The sequence below is a fragment of the Oncorhynchus gorbuscha genome, linkage group LG20, assembly GCF_021184085.1.
Source record: "Oncorhynchus gorbuscha isolate QuinsamMale2020 ecotype Even-year linkage group LG20, OgorEven_v1.0, whole genome shotgun sequence".
Lineage (NCBI taxonomy): Eukaryota > Metazoa > Chordata > Actinopteri > Salmoniformes > Salmonidae > Oncorhynchus > Oncorhynchus gorbuscha.
This window is the reverse complement of record NC_060192.1, coordinates 31921821-31943619: the sequence shown is the minus strand read 5'-3', so window position 1 is coordinate 31943619 and position 21799 is coordinate 31921821. Positions and strand designations below refer to the sequence as shown.

General features: G+C 42.4%; 1 long non-coding RNA gene across 1 annotated transcript; it reads right to left on the bottom strand.

The window, feature by feature from the left end:
• Positions 1 to 649: 649 nt before the first annotated feature.
• LOC124006671 lies at positions 650 to 6846 on the bottom strand. The gene is made up of 5 exons (XR_006833818.1): positions 6510 to 6846; positions 1989 to 2084; positions 1817 to 1888; positions 1259 to 1312; positions 650 to 1139 (listed from the first exon to the last, which is right to left on the bottom strand). It is a non-coding gene; the product is annotated as an uncharacterized LOC124006671 (long non-coding RNA).
• Between the last annotated feature and the right edge of the window lie 14953 nt (positions 6847 to 21799).

Here is a 21799-nt window from a genome sequence, read left to right as displayed (position 1 = left end):
TGACTTTGTAGGCTAGCTGACAGTGGCTGCGTTGTTGACACTACACTAATCAAGTCGTTCCGTTGAGTGTAGTAGTTTCTACAGTGCTGCTATTCGGGGGCTAGCTGGCTAGCTAGCAGTGTTGATTATGTTACGTTGCGTTAAAAGAACGACAATAGCTGGCTAGCTAACCTAGAAAATCGCTCTAGACTACACAATTATCTTTGATACACAGACGGCTATGTAGCTAGCTATGTTGAAGTCAGCCACGGGAGTGGACACGTGCCACAAACTGTGCTCAGCCGCACCACTACTACTGCCGGGGAGAGGGCAAACCTATGGTTTCCAGTACGTTACTGTACGTTAATGATGAAGCTTTCTCCACCCTCCCCAAACATGGCCTGCTACAATGATACTGCGTGAGGCTGCTACTTCCGCGTCGGAACCCTATGATGCCGACGTGAAGAGTGTTCCGTGCCGAACAACTGTGGAATCAAGCATGTATGTGTTGTGAGTGTTGCCGGCTCTGGCCTTGTGTTATTGTTCTCTTGCTTTTATCCTGTAAACAAACACATTTTGATACTAAGAACAGAGAAAAGGAGGATATTAAAGAATTGCAAACCCTGACGGTCTGCCTGTGTGTGGTATTGGGATTCTAATAACTTGTTTGTTGAACATACACAAGGTTTATTTACAGGCTCAATTGCTTCACATTTTCAAAGTGGCATACTGACATTAATTCTGACATAAGTTCCAAAAAACGAAATGTTTTAGGAGAGTGTACATAACAAATCCACTATACCTCATACTTCCACACATCCCAACTGGCACATGCACATATGTTTTCACCACTCGCTTACTTAATTACAGCTTTCTATTAAGTGCCTGTGTTTTGTAGAGGAAGTCTCTAGTCATTCTTTGAACATCATATCCTCACAAACAATGCATTTGACACCTTTTCTTATTTAGTAAACAACCACATTCATAAGACGTTTACAAAAAATGTACAGCCTTTTTGTCGTTATGAGAATACAAACAGCAGAAAACTGAATAGATTTCCAGAGGAATGATTGATGTAGCCCATGACTCTGACTCTCTGCCTGGTGCTGTCTGCCCCTTCATTTCAGTTCTTCTGATGAGGATGGACTCTCTGGGGGCTCCTGGCAGATGTGGAGAATAAAATATTTTAGCAGTATCGGCAGGGAATGTGATCAGGCAATGGAAAGGTCATGTGGTCTATGGCTCGGATGAGGAAAAAGATCAAGTGCGTTGTATCCACCTTATTCTCAGTCTCCGGCTTCCCTGGCAATGATTTCTGTGTCGTGTGAAAAGCCTGGAGAAAGACTATCGTTAGCATACCAACAAAAGGAAACCAGCCCAAAGTTATCTATCTGATTAACACTAGTTCCATCACTAGTTTAAGGAATTGGCAGTCATCTCTCTCTCTGCCATAACATGCCATGTGTTGTAATGAAAGAAAGACCTGCAGCTCAGGTGGTTTAAACACACCAGCAAGGGGCACTCCCAGTTGTTAAACAATGAGATGGATCAAGATGCTTTTGAATACACATGACATTTACATTTTTTTTTAAACCTTTATTTAACTAGGCAAGTCAGTTAAGATTAAATTCTTATTTACAATGACTGCCTACTCTGGCCGCTGGGCCAATTGTTCGCTGCCCTATGGGACACTTTATCACGGCTGGTTGTGATACAGCCCAGGATCAAACCAGGGTCTGTAGTGACACCTCTGGGCACTGAGATGCAGTGCCTTAGACTGCTGCGCCACTCCTGAGCTCAAAATCAGCAAACTGACGGACGGTATAATGTCGTCCACCTTTTTGGCTTGTTGAATCTCATCTGTTGACTTGGACCTGTTCTTCACTGTATGAGGAGAGGTTGGTTGAGCCTACATGGGAAACAGGAAAAGGAAATTGTTCAGACAGGATGATGTCACCAATTGACATATTTAAGCCCCCCCAAAAAAAAATGGTTAAAGATACACTAACTTTATTCTGTGCTGACTCCATAGTAGTCTCTGCTAGCCCCAGGCTTTCTACGGTCTGTAGTTCAACGTCAATCTCTATCCACCGATGACTGTTCTTCTGGAAAATAAATAAATAGGAAACAGGACACCAGCTCAGTCAGGGCGCAGACTGAGGCTTCTCTCTGATCAGGGGCTCTCTGTGGTCCGAAGCAGGAAATGAACATAATACATTGTTAGTTTTGTTATGGAGCTTTCTCAATTGCAATAGACTTGGTCTGAAATAGCCTACTAATTTGGAGGCTTTAATGGGCATAAGTGTATTGCTGAGACTGTCAGACTGACCTTGTATAAACCAAAATGAGTGGTGCAAAGTCAAGGAAACTTATCCCATCACAGTGACAGCCCATAGTGTACTATTAATGTCTCATATAGGGAGGAGTATATTGACTTTGAATAGGAACTAGAGTTACAGATAGTTTGCAGTACAGACTAGATGATATAATATCCACTTCTGTGTCACACACCTCTCTAACCCCTCACGTGCGTATGTGTTTGAATGACATTTCCCATCTCGCTCCCATCAGGTTGTATGTATGATGTGTCGAAGAGGAAGCCATACATAATGTACTCATAGTGAGTCATACATAATGTACCTCTCCGGCTATGGGTTTGACACTAAAAGCTAATGGGTTCTCTCTCTCTCTGTGTGTGTGTGTGTGTGTGTGTGTGTGTGTGTGTGTGTGTGTGTGTGTGTGTGTGTGTGTGTGTGTGTGTGTGTGTGTGTGTGTGTGTGTGTGTGTGTGTGTGTGTGTGTGTGTGTGTGTGTGTGTGTGTGTGTGTGTGTGTGTGTGTGTGTGTGTGTGTGTGTGTGTGTGTGTGTGTGTGTGTGTGTGTGTGTGTGTGTGTGTGTGTATTCTGATTCTAGCTTTGAGAAGAGCTCTGAAAGGCATCAAAGATGAAAACATGTTATCTCATACTTTTTAAGAAAAATAACATCATACAGCCTTGCTTATCATCCCTGAAAATAATATAATAAAAGTATTGGCCAAAATACACACTGCCATAACATGCAGGAACTAAAGACAAAATGACAGTTCAGAAAGCATCACCATGGCAACAACATGTCGGCAGGAGCCTAGTGGGCTAACTGAAAGAGCCCAACTGTCTGAGAGATACCCCCTTGGGGAAAGTCTTCTGCTGCACATGACTGACTGACAGTCACTCATTCAGTCACTCACCCACTCAGTCACTCACTCACTCACTTACTTAATCCCTCACTCACATAGTCACTCACTTACTCAATCCCTCACTCACATAGTCACTCACTCACTAATTCAATCACTCATCAATCACTCGGTCACTCACTCACTCCCCACTGGGCACACTGGTGGAATCAATATTGTTTCAACATAATTTGTCAATTGTGTGATATGGGCTCAACCACTACCGTTTTCATCTAATTTCAACCAGCACTGTAAACATTGAAATGACGGTAAAACTTTAACTTAAATACACTGACTTAACCTGACTAAGAGGTTGCTAAATCAATGTAATTTCCATATAATCATCAGAACAATGTACTTATTCCACATTTTGTTGTTACAGCCTGAATTCAAATTCTTAATTATTATTATTTTTTAAATCTCTCACTCATCTACACACAATATCCTATAATGACAAAGTGAAAATATGTTTTTAGAAATGTTTGCAAATTTATTGAAAATGAAATGCAGAAACTTCTCATTTACATGAGTATTCACATGCCTGAGTCATTACTTTGTAGAAGCACCTTTTGCGGCGATTACAGCTGTGTCTTTCTGAATAAGTCTCTAAGAGCTTTGCACACCTGGATTGTATAATATTTGCCCATGATTCTTTTTTAAATTCTTCAAGATCTGTCAAGTTGATTGTTGACCATTGCTAGACAGCCATTTTCAAGTCTTTCCATAGATTTTCAAGACGATTTAAGTCAAAGCTGTAACTCGGCCACTCCGGAACATTCAATGTTGTCTTTTTTAGGTTATTGCTGAAAGGTGAATTTGTTTCCCAGTGGTGTTTGAAAGCAGACTAAACCAGGTTTCTCTTTAGGATTTTTCCCGTGCTTAGCTCTATTCTGCTAAAATAAAACTCCCTCGTCCTTGCTGATGACAAACATACCCATAACATGATGCAGCCAGCACTATACTTGAAAATATGAAGAGTGGTACTCAATGATGTGTTGTGTTGGATTTGCAACGATTTATTTGGGCATAAAGTGAATTTCTTTGCCACATTATTTTGCAGTATTACTTCAGTACCTTTAAAAAACATATATATATATATTCTGTACAGGCTTTTTTCTTTTCACTCTGTCATTTAGGTTAGTGTTGAAAAGTAACTACAATGTTGTTGATCCATCCTCAGTCTTCTCCTATCACAGCCATTAAACTCTGTAACTGTTTTAAAGTCACCATTGGCCTCATAGTGAAACACCTGAGTGTTTTCATTCCTCTCTGGGCAACTGAGTTAGGAAGGACACCTGTATCTTTGTAGTGACTGGGAGTATTGATACACCATCAAAAAGCCTAATTAATAACTTCACCATGCTCATATTCAATGTCTGTTTTTTTCTTCATATCTACCAATCGGTGCCCTCCTTCGAGGCATTGAAAAACCTCCCTGGTCTTTGTGGTGGAATCTCTGCTTGAAATTCACTACTCCATTACCGATAATTGTATTGTAAGGGGGTACAGAGATGAGGCAGTTATTCAAAAATCATGTTAACCACTATTATCGAACATGGAATGAGTCCATGCAACTTATTATACAATTTATTTATACAACGTATGATACAACTTATTACACATTTTTAATCCGGAACTTATTTAGATTTGCCATAACAAAGTGGTTGAATCATTATTGACTCAAGACATTTCAGATTTTATTTTACAATTTTCTACAAACAAATTTCAACTTTGACATTATGGGGTACTGTGTGTTGGCCATTGACACAGAATCTCAATTGAATCTATTTTAAATTCAGACCGTAACACAACAAAATGTGGAAAAGGTGAAGGGGTGTGAATACATTCTGAAGGCACTGTACTGTACATGTTGAAATTGTGTTGAAAATTCCACATACAAATGTTAAAAATACTTCATTCTATATTCCTATATTGGGTGGTTCAAATGATGTAGAATTGTATATTTGATTAGACATGTTTTGTTTGACCTTGTTTCAATGTTGATAGTAACATGGTATGTTTGAATCAACGTCATTGTATGAAGAGGTATATTGAAATAAGAGGTGAAGCCACAGTCCAACAATTCCTGGCTGAACATTGAGTCCTTTTGGGTATATGAGGGGTAACGCACTTCAGTGAGAACGAGTCCACCATCCCGATGCCTACCTCTATGTACCCTGCTTAGCTTTAGAAACAAGCTTGTGTTTGATTTAACTGACCTGTCATGTCAACACATTTAGACAGTGGTTGTCAGCTTCCATACTCATTTGTGTAGACTTCCTATATAATATTGAAAAGTTGAAAGTAACTCACTTTTCTTACACAAGCTGTGAAAGTGAAATAGGACTGAGGTTGGGTTTATGTAGGCTACAATGACATCTGATTTGCCAAACAAAGGACATCATCATTTCAACATGAAGCTAGGTATACTAATTGCATTTGTATTTATTAAAAAAGAGGACCATGTCTCGCCAGTAACTTGTACAGAAATGGTTGACAAACGCTTTACTGTTCTGTCAGTGTTATATGTCAGCACTACTGCCTGTGTCTAAGAAGGAGGTGTAGACTCTCTGTGTGTGTGTGTGTGTGTGTGTGTGTGTGTGTGTGTGTGTGTGTGTGTGTGTGTGTGTGTGTGTGTGTGTGTGTGTGTGTGTGTGTGTGTGTGTGTGTGTGTGTGTGTGTGTGTGTGTGTGTGTGTGTGTGTGTGTGTGTGTGTGTGTGTGTGTGTGTGTGTGTGTGTGTGTGTGTGTGTGTGTGTGTGTGTGTGTGTGTGTAGCATATTCTGCACTATAGTGGTTTGTATGACTCCCAGTGGAAGCTGTGAAATTCACGGTCCACCCGTTGAGTCTGTCAAAAAAAACTGAACAAACCATTTCCAGTGAGATGCCACATTCCTGGACCTAGAATGGCAATGGTTATTTCCCAAATTACACCCTATTCTCTATGTAGTGCACTTCCCTATGTAGTGCACTACAGGGAAGATAGGGCTCTGGTAATAGGGAATAGGGTGTCATTAGGCACAAAGCCGATGTGTAACCTAGAGGGGGTTCATGACCTTATGACAGTTTAGTGCCTTAGACTACGGCACATCACCTGACAACAGTCATAGTGTCTTAGACTATGACGCATCACCTGACAACAGTCATATTGTCTTAGGCTATGACGCATCACCTGACAACAGTCATACTGTAAAACAACTCCACTAGCCGGTGATGTGGGCTGCTGTAAGCTGTTAAAAATACAATGACAAATGTAGAGATACTGTCAATCTCTGACCTCCTCAAGCGTTACAAAACTGCAACAAAGCAAAGGAAGCTTACCTTGCTGTTCTGTGTGAAGTCCAGCCCCGGGAAATGGAAGAGTTAGAGTGGGATGTGCAGAATAGTACAAAGACAGTGGTTTCTTTGAGAATCTGTAGCCTACTTGTAAACTCTTCTACAATGAGACGCAGAACTGCTAAGAGACACGCCTGAGGATGGCTAAGTGGGGTGGCTAAGAGTTCCTTCTCTTTCTCTCCTCACCTCTGTCTCACTCGTTCCTCTTTCTCCCCTCTACGTAGAACCTATTACTCCAAGTTATCAGTCATCACCTCTTTATTTCTCAGTAAATGACACGTCCAGTACTGTATGAAGAGCAGCACAGATCCAAATATTCTTCTCTGTGAGCATCCGGTGTGCCGTGTGGACCAATCACGTCAAGGTATGTGTTTGAGTGTGTTTGTATGAGAGAGAGAGAGAGAGAGAGAGAGAGAGAGAGAGAGAGAGAGAGAGAGAGAGAGAGAGAGAGAGAGAGAGAGAGAGAGAGAGAGAGAGAGAGAAAGAAAGAAATAATTGTCATTGTTTATTTCACTTTTGTTTATTATCTACTTCACTTGCTGTGGCAATGTTAACATATGCTTTCCATGCCAATAACGCCATTGAATTGAATTGAGAGAGAGAGAGAGAGAGAGAGAGTAACGTTTACTGTTCATTTTTATAGTTTATTTCACCTTTGTTTATTATCTACTTCACTTGCTTTGGCAGTGTTAACATATGTTTCCCATGTTAATAAAGCCCTTGAATTGAATTGAGAGAGAGCGGTAGAGGCACAGAGATAGGGGGTTATTCAATTGGGTGAACAGCAGTTCCAGTTCAAGCTCAAAAGGCTAGAAACTACGTCATTAATCCTCCATTATCTCCACCCACCCCCCCCCACACCCCCACACTCACCACTGAGGTCTTTCCCCTCCCTTTCTGTTCTCTCTCTTCTCCTTATCACGAAAGCATTATGGTCATCCTCCTTTTTTTATTTGATGGTGTATGGAGTGAATACTAACAACCCAACAAAGGAGACTGAAGATAAAAGGCTACCAAATAGGGAGGCAATCATCATCCATTTAAAACTCCACAGTATCTCTTCACCCAGAGAGAGAGTAATTCATTCCAGAGATTACACTGTCAGAGATTACATTGTTGTGGCAAACATTGTATTCCAATGACAATATAATTGTATTTACACTTTACACTGTAGGTTATCAATACATGCATTTATTTTCCCCCACAAAATAAACAGCAGCACAAAACACATTTAACTGTTCATATTTTGCATTTAAGTATATTAGTATACATCCGGTAAATATCATGGGGCAGTGGAAGGCACTGCACTGTAAATCAGCTGAATAAATTCATAACTAGCCTGAGTACCAGCCTGTTTAGCTAACATTCCACTAGCCTGAGTACCAGCCTGTTTAGCTAACATTCCACTAGCCTGGGTATCAGCATGTTTAGCTAGCATTCCACTAACCTGGGTACCAGCCTGTTTAGCTAACATTCCACTAGCCTGGGTACCAGCCTGCTTAGGTAACATTCCACTAGCCTGGGTACCAGCCTGTTTAGCTAACATTCCACTAGCCTGGGTACCAGCCTGTTTAGCTAACATTCCACTATCCTGGGTACCAGCCTGTTTAGCTAACATTCCACTAGCCTGGGTACCAGCCTGTTTAGCTAACATTCCACTAGCCTGAGTACCAGCCTGTTTAGCTAACATTCCACTAGCCTGGGTACCAGCCTGTTTAGCTAACATTCCACTAGCCTGAGTACCAGCCTGTTTAGCTAACATTCCACTAGCCTGAGTACCAGCCTGTTTAGCTAACATTCCACTAGCCTGGGTACCAGCCTGTTTAGGTAACATTCCACTAGCCTGAGTACCAGCCTGTTTAGCTAACATTCCACTAGCCTGAGTACCAGCCTGTTTAGCTAATATTCCACTAGCCTGAGTACCAGCCTGTTTAGCTAACATTCCACTAGCCTGAGTACCAGCTTGTTTAGAGAACATTCCATTCCTTGTAGTCTGTGTCATTGCTAAACAGACTGGTACACAGGCTAATTCAAAACCCGTTTACCGACAGCATGTATCCCCTCCCACCCTCCCTCACACCACAGTCTCCCTGCCAGGGTCAGGGTCTGAAATCTGGCTGTCTCCAGCTCCAGCTCTGTCTCAGTGAGCCTAAATCAATCCTGACCCTGTAGTTCCGCCAGTATCCTTCTTCCTGCTCTCCTCCAATGTTCCACCTCCTGGTCCTCCTCATGTGCGCATCCTCCAAGGGGAGCTGTAGGAACTGAGCAGCTGAGCTGAGCTTCTCCTTCTTCAGAAGCCCTCTCTGGTTGTCCACAGGGCACCACAGGGCTCTGGATAGAAGCTCCATCAGAAATACAGACAACAGACAATTCTTGTTAACATTTTATTTTATAGATTATTTTATTAATATCTGTTATGGCAAGGCATTCCCCGAGGGGAACCCCCCCCCCCCCATTCAGCTGAAAAGGTGGCGCAGGGAATTCAAAAATATTATTTAGAAATATTTAACTTTCACACATTAACAAGTCCCATACAGCAAATGAAAGATAAACATCTTGTTAATCTACCCATCATGTCCGATTTTTAAAATGTTTTACAGCAAAAACACAATATATATTTATATTAGACCACCACCAAATCAAAAGAAAAACACAGCCATTTTTTCCAGTCAAAGATAGTCACAAAAGCCGAAATAGAGATAAAATGAATCACTAACCTTTTGATAATCTTCATCAGATGACACTCATATGACATGTTACACAATACATTTATGTTTTGTTCGATAATATGCATATTTATATTCACAAATCGCGGCTTACATTGACACCATGTTCAGAAATGCCTCCAAAATATCCGGAGGGATTATAGATAGCAGATAACAGAAATACTCATCATAAACTTTGACGAAAGATACATGTTCTACATATAATTAAAGATACACTGGTTCTTAATGCAACCGCTGTGTCAGATTTTTTTTAAACGTTACGAAAAAAGCATACCATGCAATAATCTGAGACAGCGCTCAGACGTAAATATATTTCTCCGCCATGTTGGAGTCAACAGAAATACGAAATTACATCATAAATATTCCCTTATCTTTGATGATCTTTCATCAGAATGCAGTGCAAGGAGTCCTAGTTCCACAATAAATCGTTGTTTTGTTCCATAATGTCTAATACTAGTGTCCAATTAGCTGCATTTGCTAGCACTTTCAGCTCACGTGCCCAAAAGCTGACGCTGGTCAAGGAGAACTCGGACGAAAACTTCAAAAATATATATTCCAGGTCGAATAAACTGGTCAAACTAAGTAGAGAATCAATCTTCAGGATGTTATTTTCATATATATCCAATAACTTTTCAACCGGATCATACGTTTTCATCTGCAGCCAAATGGAATGATGGTGACATCAACAGACAAATGCGCCACAGGGAAATTGCATTCTGCCAAGACAGTGACTATTTCCCTTCCCATTTGGTCAAAGTTCACACCAGAGGCTCCATTCTATGTTCTACTGAATGAGGACATCTAGTGAAAGGCGTAGGAAGTGCTAACACGTCCATATCTTATTTGGAAGGGAAGGGGTGATGACGTCAAATTTGACCCACATTCAGAATTTCGCTTCCTGTTTGGAAGATTGCCTGCCCTATGAGTTCTGTTATACTCAAAGACATATTTCAAACAGTTTTAGAAACTTCAGTGTTTTCTATCCAATAGTAATAATAATATGCATATATTAGCAATCTAGGACAGAGTAGGACACAGTTCACTATGGGCAAGCAATTAATCCAAAGTGAAAATACTGCCCCCTATCCCCAACCAGTTTGAACCTTTCTTTAGACAGATGTAATAGTATCTCAACAAGACTAACCTGGTTGAATAAAGGTACAACAATAAAATAAAATAATGTTAGGCTCATGCCATAAACTAATTGCTAGATACCAGCTGATCATAACACTAATGTCCAGTTGGTTCCCAAACCACTACCTTACCATCCATGTTATATGTTTTTCTAACAGCAGGGTTTCTCAGCCTGGCATTGGTGAGGACTATACCAACACTACAGAGGGAGCTAGTGTCCACCTCTACAACAGCTGATCTTCTCATCTAAACAACACACAGTCAGACCAAGCAGACAGGCATACAATCAGACAGTCAGACCAAGCAGACCAAGCAGACAGGCATACAATCATACCAAGCAGACAGACATACAGTCAGACAGTCAGACCAAGCAGACAGACATACAATCAGACAGTCATACCAAGCAGACAGACATACAATCAGACAGTCATACCAAGCAGACAGACATACAATCAGACAGTCATACCAAGCAGACAGACATACAATCAGACAGTCAGACCAAGCAGACAGGCATATAATCAGACAGTCATACCAAGCAGACAGACATACAATCAGACAGTCAGACCAAGCAGACAGGCATACAATCAGACAGTCATACCAAGCAGACAGACATACAATCAGACAGTCATACCAAGCAGACAGACATACAATCAGACAGTCATACCAAGCAGACAGACATACAATCAGACAGTCAGACCAAGCAGACCAAGCAGACAGACATACAGTCAGACAGTCAGACCAAGCAGACAGACAGACAGACAGACAGACAGACAGACAGACAGACAGACAGACAGACAGACAGACAGACAGACAGACAGACAGACAGACAGACAGACAGACAGACAGACAGACAGACAGACAGACAGACCAAGTAGACAGACAGACAGACAGAATAGACAGACAGACAGACAGACAGACAGACAGACAGACAGACAGACAGACAGACAGACAGACAGACAGACAGACAGACAGACAGACAGACAGACAGACAGACAGACAGACAGACAGACAGACAGACAGACAGACAGACAGACAGCCCAAGCAGACAGACATACAGTCAGACAGTCAGACCAAGCAGACAGACATACAGTCAGACAGACAGACAGACAGACCAAGTAGACAGACAGTCAGACAGAATAGACAGACAGACAGACAGCCCAAGTAGACAGACAGTCAGACAAAATAGACAGAATAGACAGACAGACAGACAGACAGACAGACAGACAGACAGACAGACAGACAGACAGACAGACAGACAGACAGACAGACAGACAGACAGACAGACAGACAGACAGACAGACAGACAGCCCAAGTAGACAGACAGATTAGACAGACAGCCCAAGTAGACAGACAGATTAGACAGACAGCCCAAGTAGACAGACAGAGTAGACAGACAGAGCAGACAGAGTAGACAGACAGACAGACAGACAGACAGACAGACAGACAGACAGACAGACAGACAGACAGACAGACAGACAGACAGACAGACAGACAGACAGAGTAGACAGACAGACAGACCAAGCAGACAGACAGACCAAGCAGACAGACAGTCAGACAGACAGAGCAGTGCTCCAGTACCACTCACCCTTGTGCCGCTGCTCTGCTTGGTACCTGGGGGGAATATTATGATCAAATATTCTCAAACTCAACAATGAAACTATACAGAACAATTTAGAGGTTTAGACTAAATATAAGAACAGCACAGCGAAATGTGTTGATGGCCTTCAACATAAACAAACTAGAGAAGTTCCTGCTCTTTAAAACTAAAAGAGAAGTTGTCAAAAGCATTATTCTCTATTTGTTATACATTATAAATTAATTCCTTGGTCAGTAATGGTTGTGATACAGTCAGTTCAGTAGATGCAAAGTGATGGAAGAGCTCCACTGGGGAGGGGTTGCACAGTCCACAACAACATAAATGTGACGAGACATTTGCTCAGGATGAAACACTGTTTTGCTCACTGATGCACATAAGCAGAAGATAGAGTGAACATGAAACATGTACAATGATATCTACAGTACTAGATGTAGAATCTTCATCAGAAGATGTATTTTACTTCTGAGAAAATATATTTCACTTATAAGAGAATTACATTTTAAAGTTGGCTATTTATCTGGTGTTTACATTGAAATCACATGGTAAAATGGTAATTACTAGCTTGGTTCCAGGATATGTTTGTGCTCTTGCCAGCTCCATTGTTGTCAGTGTCAAGCCAAACATGACAATTAGTGACAGTGTGTTTGCTAGGTAATTACAGTGCCTTCAGAAAGTATTCATACCCCTTTCCCGTTTCCACATCTTGTTGTGTTACTGCCTGAATTTAAAATTGATTCAATTGAGATGCCGTGTCATTGATCAACACACAACACCCCATAATGTCAAAGTGGAATTACAGTACCAGTCAAAAGTTTGGACACACCTACTCATTCACTGTTTTTTCTTTATTTGGACTATTTTATACATTGGAGAACAATAATGAAGACATCAAAACTATGAACTATGAAATATCACATATGAAATCATGTAATAACCAAAAAACTGTTAAACAAATGTGATTCGTCAAAGTAGCCAGCTTATTGCCTTGATGACAGCTTTGCACACTCTTGGCATTCTCTCATATGCTAAGCACTTGTTGGCTGCTTTTCCTTCACTCTGCGGTTCAACTCATCCCATACCATCTCAATTGGGTTGAGGTCGGGTGATTGTGGAGGCCAGGATATCTGATGCAGCACTCCATCACTCTCCTTCTTGGTCAAATAGCCCTTACACAGCCTGGAGGTGTGTTGGGTCATTGTCCCGTTGAAAAACAAATGATAAGCGCAAGCCAGATGGGAGGACGTATCACTGTAGAATGCTGTGGTAGCCATGCAAATTAAGTGTGCCTTGAATTCTAAATAAATCGCTGACAGTGTCACCAGCAAAGCACCGCCACACCATCACACCTCCTCCTCCATGCTTCATGGTGGGAACCACACATGATCATCTGTTCACATACTCTGCGTCTCACAAAGATGCAGCGGCTGGAACAAAAAATGGCTGACGTTGTCACGCCCTGACCTTAGTTATCTTTGTTTTCTTTATTATTTTGGTGAGGTCAAGGTGTGACGAGGGAGGTTTGTTTAGTTTTTGTATTGCCTAGGAGTTTTTGTAAGTCTAGGTGTTTATATGTCTATGGTTGCCTAGAATGGTTTTCAATCAGAGGCAGCTGTTTATCGTTGTCTCTGATTGGGGACCATATTTAGGTAGCCATATTCCTTGGGTATTTTGTGGGTTCGTATTCTATGTTTAGTTGCCAGTCTGCACTACTCATATTTGCTTCTCGTTTTTTTGTGTTTTTTTTTGTTAGTTTTGTTCAATGTTCGTTCTTTAATAAAGAAGTATGTACGCTTACAACGCGGCGCCTTGGTCTCCTCCATATGACGACCGGGACAGACGTTTTACGTTCTCCCAACCAATTGTGCTATTTTGTTATTTTTTTTTTGCATTTTGTGTAACTTATTGTGTACATAATGTTGCTGCTACCGTCGCTTATGACCAAAAAATAATTCTAGACATCAGAACAGCGATTACTCACCGCGGACTGGAAAAAAACTTTTCCTTTAACGAGTCCGACGAGAAGGATATCCTGCTTTCACTGGAACAGGCCCAGAACCCCACCTTTTGTGTGAAGAAAAGACGCAGGAAAATGGGCCGCAGATCAGGCATCCTTCTGAAGATCCGTAGGCGAGCGAGTAAACTCCCACTGCCATCCGTTCTTCTTGCTAACGTGCAATCATTGGATAATAAAATTGATGACCTACGATTAAGATCACCCTACCAACGTCACAATAACTGTAAATTCTTATGTTTCAGACCTATATCTATCCTTCCCTGCCTTTCTAAGGTCTTTGAAAGCCAAGTTGACAAACAGATTACCGACCATTTCGAATCCCACCGTACCTTCTACGCTATACAATCTGGTTTCAGAGCTGGTCATGGGTGCACCTCAGCCACGCTCAAGGTCCTAAACGATATCATAACTGCCATCGATAAGAGACATTACTGTGCAGCCGTATTCATCGACCTGGCCAATGCTTTTGACTCTGTCAATCACCACATTCTTATCGGCAGACTCAACAGCTGGGTCAGACGGATTACCAGGACGTGTACTCAAACAATGCGCATACCAACTGGCAAGTCTCTTCACTGACATTTTCAACCTCTCCCTGACCGAGTCTGTTATACCTACATGTTTAAAGTAGACCACCATTGTCCCCATGCCCAAGGAAGCGAAGGTAACCTGCCTAAATGATTACCGCCCCGTGGGACTCGCGTCAGTAGCCATGCAGTGCTTTGAAAGGCTGGTCATGGCTCACATCAACAGCATTCTCCCGGACACCCTAGACCCACTCCAATTTGCATACCGCCCCAACAGATCCACTCAATCGCACTCCACACTGCCCTTTCTCACCTGGAAAAAAGGAACACCTATGTGAGAATGCTGTTCATTGTCTACAGCTCCAGCGTTCAACACCATAGCGCCCACGAAGCTCATCACTAAGCTAAGGACTCTGCGACTAAACACCTCCCTCTGCAACTGGATCATGGACTTCCTGACGGGCTGCCCCCAGGTGGTAAGAGTAGGCAACAACACATATGCACGCTGATCCTTAACACTGGGGCCCCTCAGTGGTGTGGACTTAGTCCCCCACTGTGCTCCCTGTTCACCCACGATTGCATGTCCAAACACGACTCCAACACCATCATTAAGTTTGCTGATGACACAACAGTGGTAGGCCTGATCACTGACAACAATGAGACAGCCTATAGGGAGGAGATCAGACAACTGGCAGTGTAGTACCAGGACAACAACCTCTCCCTCAATGTGAGCAAGACTAAGGAGCTGATCTTGGACTACAGGAAAAGGCGGGCTGAACAGGCCCCCATTAACATTGACTGAAGCGGTTCGATAGTGTCAAGTTCCTTAGTGTCCACATCACCAACGAACTATCATGGTCCAAACACACCAAGACAGTCGTAAAGAGAGCACTACAAAACCTTTTCCCTTCAGGAGACTGAAAAGATTTGGCATGGGTCCCCAGATCCTCAAAAGGTTCTACAGCTGCACCATCGAGAGCATCCTGACCGGTTGCATCACTGCCTGGTATGGCAACTGCTCGGCATCTGACCGCAAGGCGCTATAGAGGGTAGTGCGAAGTACATCACTGGGGCCAAGCTTCCTGCCATCCAGGACCTATATAATAGTCGGTGTCAGAGGAAAGCCCATAAAATGGTCAGACTTGTCAGACTCCAGTCACCCAAGTTATAGACTGTTTTCTCTGCTACCCCAAGGCAGGCGGTACCAGAGCACCAGGTCTAAGACCAAGAGGCTCCTTAACAGCTTCTACCCCCAAGCCATAAGACTGCTGAACAATTAATAAAATCGCCACCGGACAATCCCCCTCCCCGCCTGTACATTGCTGCTACTGCTACTCGCTGTTTATTATCTATGCATTGTCACTTCACCCCCACCCACATGTACAAATGACCTCAACTAACCTGTATCCCCGAACACTGACTCGGTACCGGTACCCCTGTATATAACCTCATTATTGTTATTCTTATTGTGTTACTTTTTTTATTATTACTTTTATTTTAGTCTACTTGGTAAATATTTCCTTAACTCTTCTTGAACTGCACTGTGTCACGGCAGATTTCCTCCTCTTCCTCTGAAGAGGTGAAACAAGGATCGGACCAATATGCAGCGTGGTAGGTGTCCATGTTTTAATAGGGAAAACTGAACATGAACACAAATACAAAATAACAAAGTGACTGGCAACGAAACAGTCCGGTGACGCACAAACAGACACGGGAAACAATCACCCACAAAATACCTAAGGAACATGGCTGCCTAAATATGGTTCCCAATCAGAGACAACGGTAAACACCTGCCTCTAATTGAGAACCAATCTAGGCAACCATAGACTAGAAAACACCTAGACCTAAACACCTAGACTAGAAAAAAACACCCCATAAACATACAAAACCCCTAGACCAGATAAAACACATAAACCCCAAATATCACACCCTGACCTAACCAAATTAATAAAGAAAACAAAGATAACTAAGGCCAGGGCGTGACACACTGTTGGTTAAGGGCTTGTAAGTAAGCATTTCACGGTAAGTCTGTTGTATTTGGCGCATGTGACAAATAACGTTTGATTTGGTTTGAACTCTGGGTCTTCCTATCCTGTGGCGATCCTCATGAGAGACAGTTTCATCATTTATGGTTTTTGCAACTGCACTTGACGAAACACTCAAAGTTCTTGAAATGTTCCGTATTGACTGACCTTCATGCCTTAAAGTAATGAGCCTGAACAGAAGAAAAATATTCCACAAATTGCATCCTGTTTGCAAGAAGGTACTCAAGTAAAACTGCATAAAATGGGGAAAGAAATTAACTTTATGTCCTGAATAACAAGCGAGGGAGTTTTTTATGAAAAAAAATTTAATGGATTAGAGTTAAGCACAGACAAAATCCTAGAGGAAAACCTGGTTCAGTCTGCTTTCCAACAGACACTGGAAGACAAATTCACCTTTCAGCAGGACAATAACCTAAATCAAAAAGCCAAATATATACTGCAGTTGCTTACGGAGATGACATTGAATGTTCTTGAGTGGTATATTTACAGTTTTGGCTTAAATCAGCTTGAAAATCTATGGCAGTCTGGCAATGATCAACAACCAGCTTGACAAAGCTTGAATCATTTTTTAAAGAATAATGTGCAAACATTGAGCAAAGCTCTTACAGATTCACCCATAAAGACTCACAGCTAATTACCACGAAGAACCCATTACCACAACAAAACACTAGCTGATTGAGCATCGTAAAGGATCAAGCCTCACAGAATATTGTCATGGGAAATCATAGTGTTTTGGCATAATAGGAAAAAGTGTATTGCAAAATATTGCACAAACTCATTTGGGAAATAAATGCATAAGCTTGGTTGATTCAGTGTTAGTGTTACTTTTGAGCACAAGCAATCTCACTGTCTAAGTCTCTCTCCTAAACATAAATACACACAAAAAAACACAACTTTGCAGCATACTAGCCTTTTACTCGGTCCAGTGGTTAGCTTTTTCTTGTCCAGTGAGGTTAAGGCCGTGCTCATGCTCAGTGACTCTATGCTCTGAAATCAAATGGAGCATGGAGAGAAAGCATCAGAGGGTAAACAGGTTATACAACGTCACAGTCCCCCAGAATGACTTAGCATGGTGACTATGACGTGCTGTGGTAGCAGACGTTGCTTCTGGAGCACCGGGGTCATTGCTTCCTGTAGAGTTTCATTGGGCGTCATCACAACACCCACTGTCTTCCCTGTGGACACCATCTCCACCCTGAGAAATACTGGCTGTCTGCCTGTATTATTTATTTAATTACAGGATAATAAAATGTTCTTCCCTATGACATGCCTTATGAGCTATATACTCTCTCTGTGTCATTTTTCTAATTGATGAAGGCCATTTTATTTATTTTACCTTTATTTAACCAGGCAAGTCAGTTAAGAACAAATTCTTATTTTCAATGACGGCCTAGGAACAGTGGGTTAACTGCCTGTTCAGGGGCAGAACGACAGATTTGTACCTTTCGGTTGCTAGTCCAACGCTCTAACCACTAGGCTACCCTGATGAAGGACCAAAATGTCCAGCTTTTAATAGTGACACGTTTTAATGTTGAGCAAGCATGGAGCCTTTTTGTTTTCAAGGATAAATAAAAGTCATGGAATATCAGGATGTGGTCACCCATGCAAAAGACACGCTGAGCTCCAGAAAAACCTGCTGTTCCTTCAGAACTGAGCTGTCCTGGTCCAGAGAGAGGTGTTTCTGTGGAGGGACCAGAGAACAGAAAGAGAACAAACAGGACAGGTACATCAACAATAGAAACTCTTTTCCACCTAAGATGTTGCTAAGTGACAGACAGACACCATTTTGGGTGAAACCAATCGTTTCATTCCAGGAGCTATTATGAACAATTCCATGTAGCGGTCATGTGTATGTCATGTGTGAGCTATGCCAAGATCTTCCTCTTGTAGGGCAATAAACGTGATTCTGATTCTTAGGTCGTCATTGTAAATAAGAATTTGTTCTCAACTGACTTGCCTGGTAAATAAAGGTTAAATCAAATTTTAAAAAATCTGCTTGGGAGGTACATGCTTATTACACAGTTGGCCTCTGCCCTGCATGTAAGAGCCAACTCTGACTGAGGCTCAACTTGTCCTTGCCCTGCATGTAGGAGCCAACTCTGACTGAGGCTCAACTTGTCCTTGCCCTGCATGTAGGAGCCAACTCTGACTGAGGCTCAACTTGTCCTTGCCCTGCATGTAGGAGCCAACTCTGACTGAGGCTCAACTTGTCCTTGCCCTGCATGTAGGAGCCAACTCTGACTGAGGCTCAACTTGTCCTTGCCATGCATGTAGGACCCAACTCTGACTGAGGCTCAACTTATCCTTGCCCTGCATGTAGGAGCCAACTCTGACTGAGGCTCAACTTGTCCTTGCCCTGCATGTAGGAGCCAACTCTGACTGAGGCTCAACTTGTCCTTGCCCTGCAGGTAGGAGCCAACTCTGACTGAGGCTCAACTTGTCCTTGCCCTGCATGTAGGAGCCAACTCTGACTGAGGCTCAACTTGTCCTTGCCCTGCATGTAGGAGCCAACTCTGACTGAGGCTCAACTTGTCCTTGCCCTGCATGTAGGAGCCAACTCTGACTGAGGCTCAAATTGTCCTTGCCCTGCATGTAGGAGCCAACTCTGACTGAGGCTCAACTTGTCCTTGCCCTGCAGGTAGATGATGACATCCAAGAGGGGGAAGCCTTTCTTGTCATAGAGCCCAGTCAGCATGGTGTGGATGGAATGTCCAGCACGGGCTGGAGCCAGGGAGGCAGTACCGTCAGGTAGGAACACACAGCAGTTCTCAGCCTGGCCCGCACGCCAACGCTCTCTCTCCAACTGCTGTGGGGGGAGGGGGCAAAAGTCACAAGTTAATTCAAAGGGAAATGTTGTAGGAGCCATATTTTCTAATATAGAGGCTCAACTTGTCCTTGCCCTGCATGTAGGAGCCAACTCTGACTGAGGCTCAACTTATCCTTGCCCTGCATGTAAGACTGCAGCATGGTCATGTAGGACCCAACTTCTAAGGGAATGGGGTGCATTATATACAGCTGCAGGTACACTCTTAGAAAAAAAGGAGCTATTTGAAAGCTAAAGGGGTTTTTCAGAAGTCCCCATAGGAGAGCCCTTTGAAGAACCCTTTTGGGTTCCAGGTCAAACACTTTTGGATTCCATTTAGAACCCTTTCCACAGATGGTTCTACCTGGAACCAAAAATGGCTCTGACTGAGGTTCTCCTGTGTCCTTGCCCTTTTTGCAAATAATGTACAGTAGTCACCTGACCAGAAACGGCATCAATTGTCATAAACCCTGAACCAATGCTATCCCCATTGTAGGCTCAACTGTCCATAAACCCTGAACCAATGCTATCCCCAATTATACTGACTAAACCCTGAACCAATGCTATCCCCATTGTATTATACTGTACCATAAACCCTGAACTGAGGCTCAATTATACTGTCCATTGCCCTGAACCAATGCTATCCCCATTGCCATTATACTGTACCATAAACCCTGAACCAATGCTATCCCCATTGTATTATACTGTACCATAAACCCTGAACCAATGCTATCCCCATTGTATTATACTGTACCATAAACCCTGAACCAATGCTATCCCCATTGTATTATACTTGTAGGAGCAACCAACATTGTCTTATACTGTAGGCTCAACCCTGAACCAATTATCCCCATTGTATTATACTGTACCATAAACCTGAACCAATGCTATCCCCAATTATACTGTCCATAAACCCTGAACCAATGCTATCCCCATTGTATTATACTGTACCATAAACCCTGAACCAAGGCTATCCAACTTGTATTATACTGTAGATAAACCCTGAACCAAGAGGGGCTATCCCCATTGTATTATACTGTACCATAAACCCTGAACCAGCATCCCCATTGTATTAACTGTACCATAAACGGGCTGAACCAATGCTATCCCCATTGTATTATACTGTACCATAAACCCTGAACCAATGCTATCCCCATTGTATTATACTACCATAAACCCTGAACCAATGCTATCCCCATTGTATTATACTGTACCATAAACCCTGAACCAACTATCCCCATTGTGTGGGGGATAGGGGGTACCATAAAGTCTGAACCAATGCTATCCCCATTGTATTATACTTACCATAAAGGAAAATGCTTCCCCATTGTATTATATTTTATAATAAACCCTGAACCAATGCTTTTGTGTATACTGTACCATAAACCCTGAACCAAGATCCCCATTGTATTATACTGTACTCTGTAAACTGAACCAATGCTATCCCCATTGTATTATACTGTACCATTATATACCAGCTGAATCCCCATTGTATTATACTTACCATAAAAACCAATGCTATCCCCATTGTATTAAGTACCATAAACCCTGAACCAATGCTATTTGTATTATACTGTACCATAGGAAACCCTTTGAACCAATGCTATCCCTTTGGGTTATACTGTACCATAAACTTTTGAACCAATGCTATCCCCATTGTATTATACTGTACCATAAACCCTGAACCAATGCTATCCCCATTGTATTATACTGAACCATAAACCCTGAACCAATGCTATCCCCATTGTATTATACTGTACCATATAACCCCATTTGAACCAATTATCCCCATTGTATTATACTGGTCATAAACCCTGAACCAATGCTATCCCCATTGTATTATACTGTACCATAAACCCTGAACCAATGCTATCCCCATTGTATTATACTGTACCATAAACCCTGAACCAATGCTATCCCCATTGTATTATACTGTACCATAAACCCTGAACCAATGCTATCCCCATTGTATTATACTGTACCATAAACCCTGAACCAATGCTATCCCCATTGTATTATACTGTACCTCCCCACCAGCACCTCTTTTCCTAGAAGTTTGTCTCTGGTCAACTTGTTCTGTAGAGCTTTAATCTTCTTCTCTGCTCCCTCATCCACATCCAAAGGAAGAGACTTTCCTGGTTTGACCTTTGGTTTCTAAGAACAATACTCAGGCATGAGTTGGTTTATGCACAAACATTATAGCCAAGCTTCACAATACTGTACAGTACCTTTTGGGGTTTCTGGTCAGCCTTGTGCCTGTCACTGAGTGAGGCCCTGTCAGTCCCAGCAGTTTTTCTGGTTGCTGTGCTCTTCGAGCAGGGTCCCAGGTCAGGTAGAGGCCTGCCCTCCACATTGGCCGACATGCAGCTCTGGTAGGGCTGGGAGCGAACAAAGCGTGTGTAGCTCTCAAACTTCATCAGCTTGAAGAC